This window comes from Rhinolophus sinicus, chromosome 9 (genome assembly GCF_057876585.1).
Source record: "Rhinolophus sinicus isolate RSI-liver-muscle chromosome 9, RSI-T2T, whole genome shotgun sequence".
In the NCBI taxonomy this organism is placed as follows: domain Eukaryota; kingdom Metazoa; phylum Chordata; class Mammalia; order Chiroptera; family Rhinolophidae; genus Rhinolophus; species Rhinolophus sinicus.
This window is the reverse complement of record NC_142509.1, coordinates 5,683,582-5,701,641: the sequence shown is the minus strand read 5'-3', so window position 1 is coordinate 5,701,641 and position 18,060 is coordinate 5,683,582.

The window sequence follows — 18,060 nt, the reverse complement described above, 5'->3', positions numbered from 1 at the left end:
GCATAAAGCATTCTTGTCATTGTGCTTCCAGAAGTGGATGTTGTGCTGCACTGCGGGATCCCCCTTCAGGAATGACACACTCAATCCCCCAGCTTTCAGAAGTGTTCGCTGTTGACCTCTCACAGTGACCCTCTCCAGCAATGACCTTCCCTTGAAGGACAGTGGCCCACTCAAGGCTATCCTCCTCCCTAGGAACAGCTGCGTCTAATGACTAGTAAATTTAGAATTAGGAAGGCCAAGCATCAATGGGGACAGCTCTGGAGGGGCCACCTAGCTTCAGAGCACTTGGTAGAATTTGCTGAAATCACTTTGCTGATGCAGCTGCATCACAACTTAACTTCTGCTTCTGCCTAGTACAGCTTCCCTCATCCCTTATGGGTGTTGTTACAAGAACACGTCTCAATAAACTTCCTGAATGTACATCTCAGAGTCTTGGAGTTTGTTCCCCTGGGAACTCAACCCACAGCCATTGGTACAGGATGTAGTCTTAAGATGCAGACTCTGAAATGGGATTTTAGAGATGTACCATGCACTGGGGGCTGGCAATGAGGGCTCTAACACTGATGGTAGATGATACCATCTTATTTTACTAGAATATAAGTACCTCAACTTTTGTTATCTATAGCTACCTCTTATTTTACTATAAGATCAGGTATAATATATAATATAATATAATATAATATAATATAATATAATATAATACAATATAATATAATATAATATAAAAGACTGGGTCTAATATAATATAATATAATGTAATGTAATGTAATGTAATGTAACGTAACGTAACGTAACGTAACATAACATAACATAACATAACATAACATAACATAATATAATACCGGGTCTTATATTAATTTTTGCTCCAAAAGGTGCATTAGAGCTGATGGTCCAGCTAGGTGTTGTTTTCGGGGAAACACGGTGTTAAGATGTGTGAGATGTAGTTCTTGTTTGGAGCATTGAATGCATTGGAGAAAGACAACAAAAGGCAGATGGTGATAAATCACCAACAGAAGGCAAAGTGTGGAAGCTGAAATACCTCCTGGCCCCATATACAGAACTTTTCCTCCACTGCAGCCAGAAGGCTGAAAAACTTTAGATGAGTCCCAGACTTGCTATGAGTAACAGACCTCCAGAGAAGCCGGAAATCTCAACCTTGGCAGGACTTCTTTGCCACGTGTAGCATGCCTTGGCCTGGCAAGAATTTCCTCTAATTAGAAAAGGAGGGGGCCCTTAAACTGGGAGTGGGGATATTTAAGTTAATGCCTTTGAAATATTAATTTCAGATTTCTCTGAAGCCTCTGTGCCTACAGCAGTCACCCATTTCTCCTGGCAGAAGGTCAGTACTTGAAGAAATTGTAAAGTGTATTGCCTTGCAAGGCAATATATTCCCGTCTCTCCTACTGTCGTCACACTAATATCTAGGATTAAGTCATAATATGGAAATTTTATACCTGCTGAGAAAAAAAAAGGACTATATGCTGAAGTAGCTGTATCCAATGTGCATGGCAGGTTCTGGAAGTTCTGGAACTGAATTTGAGTTTATTGGATCTGGGGCGATTGCATACCAAGTTAAGTAAGGAAAAACATATTGGTATGGGAATAAACTCCCTTGATACAGTATTTCATATCAGGGCATGAGGCTAATATGCTACTAGTTTGTCTAGAAGCTTTGGAAAAGCAATGGTCCACATCAAAAGAATCAGAAGCGCCAGAACTTCCAAGGTGGAAGAAGAGTTAATAGGCTCAGAGAAGTAGGCATGGTAAAGTAGATACATCAAAAAGGCCCAAACCTCACGAACTGATTATGTTTGAGGAGTGCTCAGAGGACATTTTATTTATTGCAACAATAGAAATGAAGTGGTGAGAAGGGACACTGCATATCACTGTGGGTTATTTAGGGGTATGGAGATCTAGGACATGTCTAGGCAGCATCTCCAAAATTGAGAACAACCTTTTGCACCTGTACTTCCCATCACCAAGAAGAAACACAACACTGGATAGGCTTTCTTAGGCTCTTCAGGCAGCATACTCCACACTTGGTTATCCTGTTCCTACCAATACTGAGTGTGGTCAGAAGACAGGCTGTATGCTTGAAATTAATATAAAATAATATTGAATGTCAACTGTAATTGAAAAAATTTAAAGGGGAGCAAGGTAAAGAGCAATAAGTGGTCCAAATTTCCAGGTATAAAACAACTGAGTCATGGGGATATAATGTACAGCATGGGGAATATAGTCACTAATATTGTGATAACATGGTACAGTGTCAGATGGTTACTGGGCTTATGGTGATCACTTCTTTAGGTGTATAAATGTTGAATAACTGTTGTGAACACCTGAAACTAATATAATATTGTATGTTAGCCATATTTTTAACAAAAATATTTTTTAAAAAGAAGAAAATCTGTATGTAGTTCATGGCAAGCCACAATACCGTGTTTCCCGAAAATAAGACCTAGCCAGACCATCACCTCTAATGTGTCTTTTGGAGCAAAAATTAATATAAGACCCAGTCTTATTTTACTATAATATAAGACCGGGTCTTTAATATAATATAATATAATATAATATAATATAATATAATATAATATAATGTAGTGTAGTGTAGTGTAGTGTAGTGTAGTATAGTATAGTATAATATAATACCAGGTCTCATATTAATTTTTACTCCAAAAGCCACATTAGAGCTGATGGTCCGTTTAGGTCTTATTTTCAGGGAAACATTGTAGGAGCACCACAATGGAGACATCGAGGGTTTGGAACCAAAGACGTGCCGTCTGAAGAAAAGAATTCCATACACATTTGAAAACCAGCTCTTGGCTTGCTGCTGTACCCTGGTAGAGATGGGGTGCCTTACTGTGGGATAATACACAGCATGTGGTCAGGGCTAATCTATATGAGTGTGATTCCATCAGACCCACTAAGTCATAAGGTCAGGCAGAGCCAGCAGTAATCCATTGTAACATGGATTATAATATGGTACAGATATGGTACCTCCAGGATCTGGTGAGAGGAGGGCCAGAAGAGGAAAAGGGAGCACAATGAGCAGGTGAACCTCCATATCATACTCCAGTGTTGTACCTGCATCTCACCTTTGGGTTACACCTATGGTGCCGTGGACAAGACCCCTATGACCAGTTAATGGAGTCTGAAAAAGGCCAAACTTGGTTCATAGAAGTTTGGATGGGTGCAAGACTAAAAATGACTGCAATACAGTACAAGACCACTCAGGGTGTCCTTGAAGGACAGCAGCGATGGGAAATCCTCCTACTAGGAAGAATATTAAGTGGTGTATCTGGTCATCCACCTTGTCTGGAAAGGAGAGACCTGAGAATATATATGGTCTCATGGTAAGTAGTGAGTAGCTTGGCTGGCTTCTCAGGGGTTGGAAAGAAGAAACACTGTAAGATTGGAACAAGGAGGTCTGGGAAAGAATCATATAGCGAGACCTACAGTGGGTGGCATGGAGTTAGGGAACATATTAACATCTACCAAAGGGCACCACCACAGAAAAGGACAAAACAGAAGCAGACAGAATGGTCTCTCCTTTCGACATCAGCCAGCCTCTGTCATTGGCCATCCTAGGGCTAGGAAAACCGGTGCCTTAGTAGCGTAGTGGGGACAGCAGAGATGGAGGCTGTACAGGGATCAGAAGCACTCAAAACAGCAGATTTAACTACTGCCACTGCCACATGTCCAACCACATAGCAGCAGAGACCAACAGAGTCCTGACACTGCACCATCACTTGAAGAGGTCAGCAGCCACTGAGTGGCAGGTGGATTATACTGCACCCCTTCCAGCTTAGAAAAAGAAGAAATGAATCTTGAGTGGAACTGACACATTCTGAGAAAGGGTTTGTCTTTTTCACTTATTGAATCAGCCAGCAACACTATTTAAAGGCTTATATAGTATTTGATCTACCAACACTGATTTCTGCATTATATCACATTGGACAAAGCGACCTGCTATGGACTCCATGTGTCAAGAAGCAAGAAACAGGGACACCATCCTGGCAAGAGTAATGGTTCCTCATTATCAGGAATTAGGTGTTACACAATAGGGGCAGTGAGATCACATTTGACATTTAGTTGGCCAATTGTTATGCCTCTCAATATATCCCTGACAATCTTGACAGTAAATGGACAAATGCTACAGCCATGGACTAAGAAGGCTATAATGATTAGAGGCTGAGGTCTCTCAGGAATGTGGGTCTGGATCACCCCAGGTGAGCCTTTGAGATACGGAGGTGCCAAGCTGAAGATGAAGGGAATGTTAAATGGGAAATAGAGGAGGGAGATGATGATTGTCAATTGAGCCTCGAGACCAGCTGCATACTGGGGGTTTGGGAAGAACAGTCATCCTACTAATCTTCTTCTAAGTTTCCCCACGAAAGTTACAAGCCAGAATCCTGAGCAGCTGCATCCAGAGGGGACAAACTCATTATATGAAGCCAGTGGACCCAGGGGCAAAAGAGGTGAATTGTAGTGGACCCTGTGGTGCACTGCCAAGATCCCTTTCTGGCAATGCTCCCTGAGCTGGTGCCTCACAGCTGAGTCTCTGTCTCAGAGTGGCTCCTGGCTGAGGGAAGATGGCTTGCTCAAGTCAGACTCTCTCCCCAGGTGCAACGTGCACCCTATGATCACTCATGCAGTATACGAAGTGTGGTCCTTTTACCTCAATGGGAAGAACTCTGAAGGGTCAGCCTAGCTCCTGGAGTGACAAAGTTCTCTTGGAACTGAGGATTTTCCTTGGGTGTGGGACTTTGAGTGCTAAAGTCAGGGAAGTCTGGGTGAACTGGGATGAGTTGGTCATGTGACTCACTTGAGAGCCCCCTGCTGAGGCATCAGAGCTCAATTTTTGATTTTGTTCAATCTAGCTTTCCTTACCCCTCACAGATGCTGTTCCTGATAAATCTGCCAAATAGTGGAGCTTTATTTTAGAATCTTCTTCCTGACAGGGACACCAACCTATGACACCTTTTTTTATCAATCCCAGTCAACTCAATTCCACAGACAGATTCTGAGCTGGATGGGACCTCTATAGGAAAGTGGCAGCACTGGTGATGAAGGAACCACCATCAGCCACACTAGACAAAGTTCTTGGACAGGTTGTCACATGGCAGGTTTTTGAATGGCTTCAGAAGTTTAATGTGTCTTGCTCCTTTTCCCCAAATTTCTGTCAGAGAGGGAAATGGCTAGTTAGATTGTCTTGTGGGGATGGGGTATGAGATGGCCTGAAATGACTCTTGTTTAAAATGGTCGTTACTGATGTATCAGAGATTTATAGCAGAGAAAAGAAGGCTGGATGATCAAAAACAATAAAAGCAGCAAATATATAAAACTTCTGCTACCCTCCTGCCTCAGGAGGAGAGGCTTTGTCCATTGACACTGCAGATGGCAGGCTCCATCCTGATGTTCTCCACCCTGTATTCAGTTTGTAGCTTCAGTTTGTATGGGTTTGCAGGTAGCTTTCCCCCTTTGAAGTCTCAATGTCTAGTGTGGCTTTTCTCTTCCATGGGGTTTTGTGCACTCTGAGGCTAGGAACCTGAGTTCCCACCAGTGTTTTTGATAAATCTCTCAGCTTTTAGGATAGGGATATTTCTTAAAGTTTTTATTGGGGAATATTAAGGAACAGTGTGTTTTTCCAGGGCTCATCAGCTCTAAGGCAAGTCGTCCTTCAATGTAGTTGTGGAGGGCGCAGCTCAGCTCCAAGTCCAGTCGCCATTTTCAATCTTAGTTGCAGGGGGTGCAGCCCACCACCCCACGCAGGAATTGAACCAGCAACCTTGTTGTTAAGAGCTTGCGCTCTAACCAGCTGAGCCATCCGGCCGCTCTAGGACAGGGATTTACCTGTGACCCCTCTTCCTCATTTCCTCACACCACGCTGGCTCACTGCTGTATGCCCAGTGTTTATCACAATGGTTGGCACAGAGAGAGTGTCAATAAATACGTCCAAATAACTGAGTGCAGTATGGAAGACACAGCTTCCAGCTGCACAGATGTCCAGCTCCTGACCGCAGTGAGTTAATGGCCTTCCTGCCCTGGTTTGCAACTGCTGTGTGACTGCTCATGGAAAGTCTTAGTTAGAAGGAGGTGAGGATTTCACCTCCACTCCAAGAACACCAGCTGACAGGACTGCGTATGTGCATGAGCCTAAATCTCCCTCTGTTCTGGCTTCTTCCCCTTATCATGCTTCATATACTTTGTGTTTTATGTCTTGAGTAAAGAGATAAATCCATTCAAGTGTGGTAGTCTGCCACAGAGTGATAATAATGCACTGTGTTTTATGCACACATCTGTACTTTGAGGTGAAAGTGTATGTGGATGGAGGATCCCCAGAGAAGCCTCTGTGTGTCCCATCTGAGGCTGTCTGTGCTTTCTAGGGAGTCCCTGACTGAATTCTTTTTTCTAAGGAAGCCAGAGTCAAGCTTTGCCTTTTCTCATAGTCCTTTCTCCTCCTGTTTGGTGCAGTGGGACTTGTGTTCTCTTCCTTTCACTGCTCCAGGAGGTCTGGGCTCACCTCTTCTCTTGAAGCCTCTCTTTCCCTCTTCTCCTTGGCAAGGTTGACCCTAAACAGGTACAGGGGTCAGAGGTGGTTCCTTCTAGTTTTTACTTCATCTCCCAGGTGTGAACTCCTAAGCCTCGAAAAGAGACCACCACTGATCTTAGCTATGGAGTGCTCTTGGGAAGTGTCTGAAGGAGTGGGGTCTCACACCTCCCAGTCTCCTCCACCAGCTCCCCCATACCCCTTATGGGGTTTTCTGGAGATACTGTCTGCATATTGCTCAACCAGAGGAGCAATGCAAATGTTGAACACTTTAGGTTAAATAGGAAAACAGGCAGCATCATGGCCATTACTGTGGGGTGGGTGGTGGTTGTGGAGGGTAATATGGGGCACGCAGGTTCTGGAAGGCTCCCTGCCACACCTTGGTATGGGAAGTTCCTGATGGACTGGGATTCAGCATGAGTTCAGAGCACTGGCAACACAGAAGAATCTCAATAGCATTTGTTAAATGATACTTCCAGAAAGAGTTGCTGGACATGGGTGCTCAGAGACACTAAGAGCAAGAGACAAACACTGGGTTATCGTCTCTGAAAGGCAGCTACCTGGTGGGAGAGAAGGGATGTCATTTGGGCTCAATTGAGTGCAATCAGCAGTAGGATTAGGGAGACACTGGCCTTGCTGTTGACGTCTCAGGATAAGCAGGTGGCCTCTTTTGCCTCAGCAGGGCTGGGGAACTATATACACTGTCCTATTCCTGGGTCATAACGTCTCATCCGTTCATTCAGTCAATAGACATTTACAGAGCACCTGCTTGGACCCAGAGACACAGTGGTGAATAATAACCATGCCCCTTCCTTCTAGGATTTTGCCATCTGGACAAGAAAAAAGCCAAGTGACTGCTGTTGAGGGAGAGAGAGCAGGGAGGTGCCCTCAGTCTTTACCTGCAGTGTGGACTAGTGCGAGGCTGCAGAAACACACAGCTCCACGTTAACTATCCCCACGCAGTGACTAGAGTGAAGCCAGTCTGTGGTTGTAGATTTCTCTTAAAAGCTGTTGAAAGCTGGAAGAGACTCCTGCATTCCCACGTTCTTTGCAGCATTATTCACAATAGCCAAGATATGGAAACAACCTGTCCATTGACTGCTGAATGAATAATGAAAATGTGGTATATATACATACAAAGGAATATTATTCAGCCTTAATAGAGCCTTCTGCCATTTGTAACAACATGGATGAACTTGCTAAGTAAAATAAGTCTGACACAGAAGAACGAATACTACAAAATCCCAGTTATATCCGGAATTAAAAATACGCAGACTCATGGAAGCAGAGAAGAGAATGGTGGCTGCTAGGAGCTGTGGGAAGAGGGAAGTGGGGAAGTGTTGGTCAAAGACCACGTAGTTGCAGTTATGAAAGATGACTGTGTTCTGGAGATCTACTTTGTAGCACAGTTCATACATTTAACAACCCTGTATTGTATACTTAAAATTTGTTAAGGGGGTAGATGTTTTGTTAAATGTTCTTAACGAAGAAAAGGGAGGGAGGAAACTAGAACTTTTAGAAGTGAATAAGTTTATGGCATTTTATGTGGTGATAGTGATGATTTCATGAGTATACAACTATCTTAAAATTCATCTAATGAAAAAATTAAAACAAAATTCATCAAAATATATACATTATAAACGTACAGCTTTTATACCTCAATTAAAAAAAGAACACGCCACATGCTATATCTAGTTCCAACTGAAAGCCTTCTTACTGATATTTTAGTTATTTTTCCTCTTACTTTTCCCCCACCACCTCCAAAGTGATGTAGGACTGACAATCATCTCCCTTGCATAGCAGCTGGGAGATGTTTGAATTGTTAATACACCAGCTCTAGCTTCATCCCTCAGGGTGCTGGACCTGGTCCTCCCCTCCTCCAGACTCGTTAGCATATCAGTAGCTGCCTCTAGGGGCTGCCTGTAACAGGGGCAGCTCTGAGAAGCAAAACCAGAGAAGCTCAAAGTGGAGGGCAGAGTCAATGGGCCGTTTTAAAAAACTTATTAGGAATAATTTCAAAATTACAAAATTGCAATAGGAAAGAATCACACCTATGCCCTTTATTTGGATTCATCTATTTTAAAGATTTTTTCCCCATTTGCTAGCTCTCTAGATGTAATGCGATACATATATTTTTTTAACCGAACATGTATTTGATAATAAATTACATATGTCATGACCTCTCATCCCTAAAATATTTTAGTATGTATTTCTAAAGAAAGAAATATTCTCCTTTACACTGACAGTATTACTGGCTTCAGTAAATTGATTATTAATACAGAATTTAAATCTAATTTACTGTCTGTATTTCAATTTTGTCAATTCATAATGTCTCTTTTATAGTGTTGTTTTTCTTCCAGTAAAAGATTGATCACATACTGTATTGTGACATAATATCTTTTTGTCTCCTTTAATCTGTAAAAGTTCCCGTCTTTTTAAAAAAAATCTATTATGAGTTTGAAATTTTTGAAGAATACAGTTGACCAGCCATTTTTATAAATGCTTCTGCCACCTGGAAATTCTTATTCTGGAGATTATCTTTGCTAAAACTTTGAAAGGTGATTTTGCATGTGGTATTCCTGTAGACTTTAGAGCTACTCAAAGCCAGAATCAGGCCCAGGTGGCAATGCCAGAAATAGTAGGCTGTGCAGAGGGACTTTTCTCAACAGAAACACTCGCTACAGCTAGGGGAGCATGAAAGAAGGCGCTTAGGACAGTTGAAGGTAGGGGACTGTGGGCAAGGTCTTGCTGTAAAGGAAACACACGAAGAGAGAGGATCTGTAACCTCTGGTGAACTCATGACCGATTCGTTAGAATTACCCGGACATTAAAGATATAAAAGAAAGGGAAAGCTACAATGGTGAATTTTAATAGTTTGTAAATTTAATTAGGAAACTGCAACTATTTCAATTCTATTATGTGCCTGCCTAACATGGGGAGATAAATATAAATCTATCTATCTATCTATCTATCTACCTACCTACCTACATACCATTATTTTAAAGAATTATTGTGATTCCACCAGGGATTTTGGTGAAAAGCTAGAAAGTAGAATGAAAAATCAGGAAGCCTTTCACCACAGGTGTAATTCAAAACATAGCAAAGCTACTGCTGGATATAGCTCCAAGTCCGTCGTAAAGGTTGGGATTATGTTAAAGACAAGATCTACCTATTATGCAAATCAGGATAGTTAAAGTGTGCCAACTGAGGCAGTGAGGGGGAAATTAAATTGCTCTGAACAGATATGGGAGAAGAATCTGAAATGTTATGTTGGCCAAGGATTGGGATGAGAGGAGGGATAGACCCTCAGGGCAGGCACTGAATTCTTGGAAGGGGGTGATTTGAGAGACCTCAGAGGTAGAGCAGCCTTAGGAAGGAAAACAGTTACAGAGAGGCATTATTTTTATAACTATTTGTCATGGGGTAGACTAACACTGCCTCCTGGTTATCCTCACATTTTCATTCAAAGAGGACACATTGCTTCCTAACGCTTTTTTGTGGAAGTGGATTCTTTTGGGGGAACTTGAGAGGGTGTTGAGCTCTATGTCTGGGTTTGTGCAAGGGAGGCTGGAGGCAAGGATAGAGGAAATCCTGAGAGTGCTGAGAATTAGCAAAAACTCCAGGAAAAGTCCAGACTTTCCAGGCTGTGAAAATGATGGGGTCAAATCCAGGATCCCTATGGGTCAAAGCTGAACCCACGTAATATTTTCTGTGGAATAACTGCACAGCATATATGATATGCTGAAAGGTTGGAGTGGGGAAAAGGAAGGCCCAGAGAAGTCTGGAGGGATAAAATCAGCCCTGTTTGATGGTGTAATCTGTCAGGCTGAAAGAAGAGTGGCTATGGGTTTACCTTTTTTACCCCCTTAAGAAGACTTGTGATTGTCCAGTAGCTTTGTGGTGTAGGTCTGGAACTCGAGACTAGAGCACTCGTTCTCAGTGCCTACTTGTCTGGGGCAGCAGTGAGCTTCAGACAACCAGGAGGCAGAGGGATGGGGGGGGTCTCTCTCTCTCTCTCTCTCTCTCTCTCTCTCTCTCTCTCTCTGTCTCTTTCCACCTCTCTCCCTTTATGCTCCATTGACTGAACTCAAGTTCAACTTCATGTGACATTTTATTTTGTTGTTGTTTATTCTGTGGTGTGGAGCCCCTCCTCTCTGTATATACCTTCCCCCCCGCCCAACGATCTATTTTCCTTTGTATGTCTTCAAAAAGAGAAGGAAACCAGGGAAAAGTACCCTAGACCACGCCCCCAACATACACTGACTCCGGTTTTCCCCATTCCTCTTTCCAATTTACTAAATCAATGTTGTTTGCACAGGGAGACACCTACAACAGGAAATCTTGACACAGATTAAAGCATTGTTCTTTGTAGAGTCATCGGCTTGTCTTGGTTTACTCAGGGTTTTCTGTTTTATCACTGAAATTCCTACATCCTGGGAAACTCCTCAGTCCTGGGCAAACCAGGGTGGTTGGTCCCTCTACTTCTAAGGAAACATGTTCGGCAGGACATAAATTAGGGTGTGGACTAGGGGTTCCACCCAAAGCTCCCAGGAAAACTTCTTTGAGGGGGTGCTAGAAGGTTCTAGGCTAAAGCTCCAATCACTGTGATTCAGTGGTCCTGGAGAGAAATATTAAGGAAGTGTAGGAGATCTATAGGAAAGAGTCCCCAAATGCTCTTTTATCAGTGGACTTCCTTCCCGTATCTGGTGTCCTTGGGCTGATCTGAGGAGCAATGCTGGCCTTGGAGTGGAATCTCACCTGATGAAGCCCACATGAATCTGTAGGTTTAAGATTTTGCATATCTTAAGCAGAGATCTATTGAGGATCACAAATAGAAAGGCTTTCTGTATTTGACTTTTTTTTTTAATTTGTTTTTTAAATTTATTGGGGTGACAATTAGTAAAATTGCATAGATTTCAGGTGTACAATTCTGTATTATATCATCTATAAATCCCATTGTGTGTTCACCACCCAGAGTCAGTTCTCCTTCCATCACCATATATTCGATCCCCCTTACCCTCATCTGCCACCCCCCACCCCCCGCCCCCGTTACCCTCTGGTAACCACTAAACTATTGTCTGTGTCTATGAGTTTCTGTTTCTCATTTGTTTGTCTTGTTCTTTTGTTGTTTTTGGTTTATATACCACATATCAGTGAAATCACATGGTTGTCTGCTTTTTCTGTCTGACTTATTTTGCTCAGCATTACACTCTCAAGATCCATCCATGTTGTCACAAATGTTCCTATATCATCTTTTCTTACTGCCGAATAGTATTCCATTGTGTATATTTGTATATTTGACTTTTTAAAAGAAGAAACAATAAAGTTTGTTTTACCCCTTTCAAAAATGGATACAAGGAAGGAAAACAGAGTTCCATGATTACAAATTAGAAAATAGTAATATGCATGATACTGACTGTCTGCAGATTGCCCGGAAGGAAGAGAGAGGCAATGCAGCCCCAGACCCTCATTCTTTTCCTGCCTGTCAGCATCAGTGCAGAAGCAAGAAGAGGATACCCTCACCTGACATCACACACTCTGAGGATAGCAATCTATCTCCAAGATAAACCCACATGGATCCCACTGATTCAGTGCTCTGCGTGTCACCTTTACCACCGGCACTCTCTCTTTACCACCCTCACTCTGACTAACCCGACATGGTTCCCATCCTCCTGAACATCATTCTAAGAGCTTAGCTCCAGAGAACCCTTGTTAGTTGGGATCTTCTGAGCTAATATTCTCAGGTGTGGGCCACCCAACATTCTCCTGGAGGTAAACATCTAGCAAGCACTTCTCCTCCCCACATCCTCACACTGTGTTCTCCATCAAGAGTTTCTTTCTCCCCATATGATATAGCCCATAGGAACCCCTGCAATCAGGGATGTGGAGGCTGGTAGCATCTTCATGTTTAGGCTTGTTCTCTAAGAACACCTGCAGATGTAAGTCATGGAGAGAGTGCATTTCCAGATGTGCTTGAAAAAAGAACAGATGGAGGAGTCATTTCCAAAACAGCAGAGGCCAGGCTATGACCTAAATGTTGTGAATACCTTAGAGTCACTTGCTACAGAATAAAACATCAGACTCCCTCAGTCCTTTTGGAGCACTGAAGGCAGGCAAGGGACATCACCAAAGCAATGACCAGATCCCAAATCCTAAGATTTAATCCTACATGTTTCAGAAATGGAACCAGATCTGGGTTCTTGTGAGGCACAGCACGTTCATAATGCCTACAGTCCTGGGATCTGGTAGATATTCCTTCCTAGGGACAACCTTTGTCTTATTTGAGATAATTTCTAATGTTTCCAAAGCCCAATGCTGTCTAAAGAACCCCCACTCCTTCACCAGTGCCAGACTTTCACTAAAAAAAGATCTATCCCAGCTCCTCCCTGAAATGCTGCCCCAAGGACAATCCCTGCATCTGAGAATACTGGGACAAAAGATGCCAAACAACAAGGGCTCAAGTACAGCCCCTGGGTCACTTCAAGCCACTCTTCCCAGCTAACAACTCCTCCAAGCCAGGTTAGGGACTGTGGAGTGTTCCTCCAGAGAATCTATAATTAAGTCTTTCACCCCAACTGAAATTCCAAGCCTTAGATGCCAAATGTGGCAGATGCAACTGGAAAGTTTGTGGGTTTATCCTCTGAGGTCCAAAGATCTTGAGAAACCTTTGGTTCTCTCGCTCTCCAGCTTCCCCAGGAGAGACCGCACTGCCGGTCCCATGTGCTGGTCTCTTGCCTTCCTGGAAAATTTGCTGATAGTGACGAGATATGGAAACAACTTGAGCACCAACTTTGAAATAGAACCATCCAACAACAGACAGACAGATACACATGACTCAAGTGCATCCCTGCAGGCTTAAATTACCGGGGACATCTCAGCTGGTGGCAAACATGGATGGGCTTTCATGATTCTCTGTGTTTCAGAGCCAAAGCAGCAAGAATCTAGGAAAGATGAATTAAGGCAACCAGGAAGATTCTGTGTAAGGAGCCCCAGACATTTTCAGCCAGGGAATCACCTGGGGAAATGTCTAGGGCATTGCCTGAGGTGGAGGGGCCCAAAGGAAATATATCAAGGGGCTCAGAAAGCTTCTCAATGAGGGGCTGGAGTTTGAATCCAGGAAAAAGCATAAAGGTGACTTGGTGAGTCACTCAGGAGAGGTCATAGCAAGTGGTCCAAGGGAGAACCCATAATGGAAGCAACTGATACACACCTGAACAGACCCCTGGAAAAGAGCCTGGGACGATCCGTAAACAGGATCCCAGGTCTATGTGTCCCTCATGGCCTGTTGCCCAATTGACTTTACTGTCTACAGGGAAGTCCAACAGCCCCTGGAAAAGAGAAATTTTGCAGCCTCAGTGGGTCAGAAACATTAAATGAACACCTCTCTGGTGCTTTCTTTCTGACAGGTACCAGAAGCCCATTTGACATAGTTTTTTGTGGCAGAGGTAATCTCAAGGTCCTTGAGTCCATAAAAGAGTTTCCACTGAGGGAGACAATCTTGCCCATCAGCAGCCTTCCTGTCACTCCTCTGCCACCCTTGGTCAGGGTCATAGCTGAGCTTTTTCAGCTCCTTAGAGGAAACTATTAAGCAGGTCAGGGAGGAAAGGTGATGATGAGACATTTAGTGCCCCTCATGGATACTGTTCTCTCTGACCCTGCACCTATGGGTGAGAAAGGCTACAAGGCATAAACATGGTTTTCCCTGACATTGGTCATCGCCATGCTGAAGTCCCTCAGACTGGAGAAAAGAGCTATCAAATTATTCAGCCTCTCAGACCCTGCACCAATGACAAAGCCTAGCAGAATGTGACTACCTGAGGGTCAACAGGGCCAGCCCAGAGCTGACTACAATGGCAATGAAGGTAGGAATTGTCCCCCTGGAGACTCCAGCTAGAGAATAGTAATGTATCAGAGGATGTAGTCATGGGAGGTGAAGTCAGGAATTCCTTCAAGGGTTTAAGGCTGTAGGGAGACATTTAAGGCCAAAGAGTCCATCGGTCCTCAGCAAAAAATCAAGATATCTCTTGAGAACCAGTGAGCTGGGAATCTCCCCCAAATTAAATGAAGATCTGAGTAGTCTGGGAGCTCCAGTAACTGCAGAATGCCCTCCTCCCTCCACCGCCAAGAATGTTGATAGTCCAAGATCTAGGGAAGTTGCTTCTGAAGACTGTCAAGACAACGAGTTGGGAATGGAGCGACAGAACGGTGGTTATAGCTGTCATCGAGGTGCCCCTGATTCAGACAGTTTTGCCTCTAAGGGCTCACAGCCCATCCCCATTTCCTGAGTGTGTGCACAGAAGATTTAGCGGCTTCCCCGATTCCCAGGTTCTTTATATGCACAAGCAGGCCAGAGGGGTCCCCGGAGCTTCACGCCAGCGAAGTCAAAAAAAGAGTAAATTATTTATTTCAATGGATTCTTTCTAGAAGCAAAGGAAAAAGAGAGCCAAGTCTCCTGCTGAGCCCAGGCTCTGTTCAAACCAGCATGGTCTATCTGATTACAGGGAAAACTGAAGATCAAGAGCATGGGTCTGATCTCAGAGAGATGTGGGCTTGGATGCAGAAAAGGAGGAACAGGCAAGCCACCAGTTGGACATTTCTGTGATTGCAGGGCTCCCTCTTTCCTCGAGCAAAGCAAAGTGACCAATTTTTAGAGAACCAACCAGGGACACATCTATACTAGACAAGAATAACCCATAACCATATAGTATTTAGTAATAATAATATACATATATTGTTACTTTTATCTTAAACATTATGAAAGATGTATTTATTTGAAATTATATATTCTACACTCTTTAATTTCCTGCTCCAATAAATTTTGTTAAGAAAAACAATATGATTGTAACATTTTTATATTTATTTCTGTTCCCTGATATAAAGTTTCTATAACTTTTTATTGAATATTTACATTTAATAGGCTATACTATTGTATATTCTTCAGATACATAAGTGTGAGGTCTTTTAAAAAGAGAACATAAATACAATGAGACTAATTAAGCAGACAATTAAATATAGGTCATATTATATAAAAAAACATGATATATTTCTTTCCTTCCCATGATATAGTAGGATGTTTTTCCTCTTTCTATTTTATTTTTCAGTATTTTTCTGAACTGCCTGCAGTCTTTAGGACAGTTTTCTTTTCTTTCATGAGTAATAAGCCTGAATACAGTCAAACAAAATTCTCTTTGACCTGCAGTTCCACTCTTGTCAAGGGGCCAGTCCAATGTGATGACAGAAAGCTAAATGCCCTCTCAATGAAAGCGTGTGAGCATAGATTTCTTGGATTTTGCTTAGCACAACAGCAACTTTTGACACATGTAGGAATTAGTTTCTAGCTCTCAAAGAATGTGTATTCACTTTGGACCTCAAGATTGTTTTGGTCAATTAGATCTTCTACATTTTAAATTTATCATGTAGGCTGTGTCTGTCTATAGTGTCCATTTTTAAACACTCTAAGAAACACTAGATACCATCAAAAGTTAAATCTATCTTTCTCAGGGGAAATTATTTTAAAGCCCAGAACAAAACTTGTGAAGTCAAAGTTGGATTTAAAACAAATTACAGTTTTAGTAGAGAAATTGAGAAAGTTCTGGTTAAGCTGGCTATCCTTTTCTGGTGACATTATTTTGAGTAAGAACATTCACTATTATAATCAAATAATGAGCCATATTTCACTTGGTGAATTTTTGTTGAAACCCACACATAATATCCAACAACTTAGGTGAAGTCTGTTCCTTTTTTTCCTTGACTCCTATGATCTCTTTGAAGATTACCAGATTTAAAGAAAGAGCATAAACATTTTCTTTCTTTTTTTTTTTAATTTTATTTTATTAAATTTATTGGGGTGACAATTGTTAGTAAAATTACATAGATTTCAGGTGTACAATTCTATAATACATCATCTATAAATCCCATTGTGTGTTCATCACCCAGAGTCAGTTCTCCTTCCATCACCACATATTCGATCCCCCTTACCCTCATCTCCCACCCCCCACCCCCCTTACCCTCTGGTAACCACTAAACTATTGTCTGTGTCTATGAGTTTCTGTTTCTCATTTGTTTGTCTTGTTCTTTTGTTGTTTTTGGTTTATATACCACATATCAGTGAAATCACATGGTTCTCTGCTTTTTCTGTCTGACTTAGAGATAAAGACACGTGTGCTCCAATGTTCATTGCAGCTTTGTTTACGGTGGCCAAGACATGAAAACAACCAAAATGTTCTTCGATAGATGAATGGATAAAGAAGTTGTGGTATATATGCACAATGGAATACTATTCAGTGCTAAGAAAAGATGATATAGGAACATTTGTGACAACATGGATGGATCTTGAGAGTGTAATGCTGAGCGAAACAAGTCAGACAGAAAAACATTTTCATTTTACTGAAATCCTTTCCTCCATTCTCTTCCCTACTGTATTTCCAAATTAGACAAGGACCTTCTCTGGTTCTACACTTTGAAAATATGAGTTGATGGCAGGCTAACACTTTCACGGCAATGTCAGACATCTGGTAAGCCTATGTCAATGGGAGTGATCTCCTCCATTTCCATCATCAGAAATCTCAGTAAGTACTTCTGTAGGTTCATGAGAAACTGAAAAGTGACACATCTCAGAGGAAAGCAAACTGCATTCAGTGATGTGTACGTGTGAAGGACATTTAGCAGGTAACCACTGTTCATTTTTTTGGTAAGAATTTTACTCACTAAGCCTAATTAGCCAAAATTTACACTTGTATTTCCTGCTGAATATGTAGACATATGAGCAAAGTCTAGTTTATATTTAGACAAGAGATCAATACTTTTTAAATGTCTTCTCTTTGGTTTTATTAAAATCTTCATAGAAATCAAGATGATTTGAAACTTTTTTTTCCCCCCTGAATTAAAGTACCTAAGAGTTTGGGGACCATTGTTTGGTCGAGGTGATTGAACATATCACTTGATATACTGCACAAAGCATGATCGTTGGTAAGATCTGACAGAAACAGCTCGAAATGGTAAGAACTGACACATCTGTCATCAAAATTTTCCTTTTGTTCTCCCACAGGGTATTTTAGTTGCAAATTCTAAGTGAAAAAATATAACTTTACTCAATCTCATGAAGCAATCAAGAGAAAGATGCAAGCGAATAATAATGCATATTCATTCATGCCAGAGCCCCAAGCTAATTCAGCCATCACTGCTTAAGACTGAGCTTTGGTGACTTTTTTGGAGGTGAGAACTTTTAATTGATTGAGACATACCTCCCTGGACTCAGCCTGGACTTAGGAGATGCAGTCTCTCTGTGTGCTTTCCCATTCCCCTCTCCCCCACACCAAAACCCCAAACATTTTCTGCATATTGTGCAGGGTGTTTTGATTGGTTATTTACCTCCCTAACCCAGTTTTATGTGTCTATCTGTCATTAAAGTAACACATCTCTTAGCTCTGTTTTTCAGTGATATCTGGGTCATATCAGTGTTGGTATTGTAACCATTCTCATTTTCATATCTGAACCCTTAGGAAACAGTC